The 3,919-nt window shown below is 50.2% G+C and overlaps 1 pseudogene; it reads left to right on the plus strand.

Annotated features, from left to right (window-relative positions):
* The first annotated feature begins 468 nt into the window (after positions 1 to 468).
* LOC120837564 lies at positions 469 to 3,091 on the plus strand (annotated as a pseudogene).
* The last annotated feature ends 828 nt before the right edge of the window (positions 3,092 to 3,919 follow it).

Genomic DNA, 3,919 nt, shown 5'->3' on the forward strand with positions numbered 1-3,919 from the left:
CACGGGCTTTTTTTAGAGTGCAGAGAAGCCGGTGCGAAAAACCACTCTGCGCCTGCAGAATCGTCTGAAAAATATTTTCGAGGGGTTCCAGGTACAGTCAGATCTACCAAGACTGCTGGCGCTAGTGGGGTACTGCATTCTCTTCTAACCAATCGATAAATAAACTTGTTTCTACTCTAAACAACAAACCATGCGCCTGTCACATTTCATTTATCGTTGCTTTTTAGTGTCGCACGCATGCACCTAAGTTGTCCGCACACGTGAAGACCAACATGAAATTTTCTCCTGGTGAGCTTTTGTCCGGGTCTGTGAAAAAATGGGTGAGCTTTTGTCCGGTGAGCTTTTGTCCGGGATTTGCCACAAGCAGTCGGGTTACAGTGCAAGCAAGTTTGTTTCATGATACTACGGGTGGCACCATTGAATGGGAAGCCCGTTACTACACTAAGTGTGCTAAAAAAGTGTCACGAAATGGCGCGGATGCAAGAAATCGTAAGGGTAGTGATGGTAGCGATATCTCCCGTCTCTCCAGGCGCGCACACGTGATCTTTAATTTTTACACTGGCACTCGCGCGTCGACGGTAGGGCCGCCTTCTTCACTTGAGTCGGAGCTAGAGTACACTCGTTCAATTTACCTGCACCTCCTGCACCGGTGCAGAAATGTGCCGCTGTGTACTCCGGACGTATCTCAATAGACATGCCGGAAAGAAACTGCCATGCACATTGCCCATACTCTTTTCTGCACCGGTGCAAGAGGCAGGTAAATCGAACGAGCCTACTATCAGAACGCAGTCCGAGGCTAACAAATGAACGCGCGGACTACATAGAAGCACAGGCTGTCACTGTACGTTCTGCGTTCAATTGTTGAGCAGCAAAGAATATGCTCAAAGCAAGACGGTGAAAGCCGTGACGATGGGCAGCTAGCGTCCACTGCGCTCTGACTGCATAGGCATTCCTCCTCCGTCTTCTTGGTCGTGCGTTCCCTCTTTATTTTTTGCTCTTTCGCATTCGCGCGTCTAGGGTAGCGCCGCCTGGATCGCTTCAAGATAGCAGGCGGCATTCTTCAAAGGATGTCGTTACCTTAGAAATGGTATACCATTTCTAAGGTAACTAATAGTAATGGCAGCACCGCTACGGTGGGCGAGTTTAGGATAAGCTCCTCCCACCCCTCTCAAGTTTAGCAGAGTGAACGCTGGAGAGGAGGCGACCTCCTTTCCAGCGTCGCTCTGCCTTTCCTGAACTCTTAACCTGGAGGTGTGATGAGCGCTTGCTTTGGGCGAGAGCGGTCCCGCGATTCAGCCTGCAGAGCGGAGCATACAGTGTTGTACACGTTCCTAAAAAACAAACAAAAAAACCAAAGATCGTTTTTTTTGTCCGTTCTGATTCTTGGAACGCGTTCCCGTCACAAGTTCCATATGTGAAAAAGGAACTCGTTCCCGTTACAGTTAAAAAAAAATGAAACGTGTCGTTACATATGCGTTAGATTTGTATTTTGCGGATTACCATATTTAATTAGACTCAAGGAAAGTGTTTTTTTTTTTTTTGTATATATCTCCTTAAATGGGGACATACGAATTTGAATACCGTGATGGAAGAGCACCAGGAGAAAAAAAACAAAACAAGCGGAAGTAGGGTTTCATTCGTTGATATGTGCACCTTTAAAAATCTCAGCTTTTAATCATGTTCATGTTTTGGGTGGGCGATTCAGACGAGCCAAATGTACTGTTAGTCCACATTGCACGAGCGTTTCACAGCAACCTCGCACGTTTCAATCATCACAAAGTCCCTTGTTCGAACTTAACAATTGCTTCTCGATTACCGCAAGACGAAGAAGATGCTAGGGCTTTTGGAAGCCCTAGCATCCAAAAGCATCCTTCATTCTAGGCAAAAGCTTATACGTCTCATCACTTGGATACGCATTTTCAGTAGATTAGTTATCGATGGGCACGTACATTTTCAAGGTCATTAGAATCTCAGGTTGATAATAAAGGTTTCTCAAAGGTTCGCCGTGGCCACGGAGGACCTGCTCAGCGGCTCAGCACGGGCCTCTACAACACCATCGAGGAACTCTGGGAAGCCCAGCGGATATCACAAATCAAACACGACTCAGCGAAACACCAAACGGAAGATGGCTCCTGGGGCGGCTGCAATTGGCCACACCGGGTGGCATACTACACCAAGAACCCAAACATGAATTAACACCAACTCTACGAGGGAAGATCACGGTCGAGAAGATCCCAAGGAACATGAACTCGGAAAGGAACGCCAACAGAAGAAGAGTTCGTGCACAGACCATATCAAGGATAGGGAGCAAGAAGCCCGGAACCCTGTACGTCGACGCGGCCATCCTAGCAAGAGGCAACACCGCCACCCTGGCCGTGGCCGATCCTCGTGGCAACGTGGTGAGGACGGCGTCGGTCTAGACGACCCTCACAGAACACGCAGAAGAAGCCGCAATTGCTCTGGCTGCCACAGGTACCAAACAAGACCACATCACCGTCATCACAGACTCGCAACGAGCGTGCCGCAACTTCGCCAAGAGTGGAATAGGCGAATAGGCGGCGAGAATCCTCTCCAAGGCGTAGTTTACGAGCATGAAGATCGTCTGGGCACCAGGTCACGCGGGTGTCGAGGGAAACGAGAAGGCAAACGCCCCAGCCCGAGCCTTTCATTCGAACTGGGACTCGTCCACACCTCAACCACACTCCCCTGACCCCAACATGAAGTACAACGAATACTTGAAGACAATCAGGGAAGCCAGGATGACTCTTCCAGCGCCACCTTCGAAGTTCACCAAGGGGGAGGAGCACCTCTATAGAAGACTGCAGACAGGAACCACGAAGACGCCATTGAAGCTCCATCAATGGTACCCCCTACTCCATCCTTCACCAACTTGCTCCTTTTGCGGGTGGAAATGGGGGGACCTGTACCACTTGATGTGGGTGTGCAAGCACATTAAAGGTTTGGATCCGATTCCGAACCCGACGAGGGACAGCTGGAACGCGGCCCTCCGCTGGAGCGATCCGGGAAGCCAACACTGGTTAGTACGGAGAGCGACGACGTGGTACAAGCCGCGATTGGAGCCCCGGACTAGGGGCACCCAGCCAGAAATGATTCCTCAATGAAGGTCACCTCTTTCTTTCTGGGTACCGCTATCCCCTTCTTTTCATAAAATAAAAGATGTTTTCAACAACAACTGTGCGACCCGCATCGGCTACGTCTACGCTCGCACCGCCCTCTTTTTGTCGTTGTTCCAAGCGCTTGCGTGCCTAGTTTCCTTTCCTTCCGCTCTCCCGGGGTGGCGCGGGCCCGTCGCGCGTGTCTACTTTCCGCGGGGTGTCCGTCCCGTCGCGCGTGTCTAGTTTCCTCCGGCTCCTCGGGGCGGGTCTGTGTCATGTGCTAAACAGCTTTGCTGGTCATCCACCTTTAAAGGGTGGAATGGCTCATGATTTTTAAAAAGTAATATTTAGCCATGCATGACATTAAACAACATTTGTGACCAAGAAAACTCATCAGGCATAAATCAAAGCGCTTGGGAACTTTGGCGCATTCGAGCAGTGCAAAAGACTAACGAGAATTATAAAACGAATGCCCTCAATATGCAGTAGTTGTGTCAGAGGACACTATGTACAGTGTACATGAGAACGCAAAGTACTCAGACATAAAGCTGGAGACTAAGAATGGTGATGCTGATGATGACAGTGTTCAATTAATGATATGGCGAGAGAACCCGCCGTTACGATTCATTTTCTCTAATTCCTCCCGGTATATTCGTTCGCGCCTTTGGAGCGCGCCGCAGCGCCATTTCTTTACGCGCACTTCCTTTTTGCGCCGGAGCTGGTCTGCTGGAAATGGTCTGCGGGCCGAGCTTCGTTGGAAGGACCGCGGACAGTCGCGGGCCGGGGCTTGGAGACCCCTGCTC

Source organism: Ixodes scapularis, unplaced genomic scaffold, assembly GCF_016920785.2.
Source record: "Ixodes scapularis isolate PalLabHiFi unplaced genomic scaffold, ASM1692078v2 PGA_scaffold9__187_contigs__length_104089568, whole genome shotgun sequence".
NCBI lineage: Eukaryota > Metazoa > Arthropoda > Arachnida > Ixodida > Ixodidae > Ixodes > Ixodes scapularis.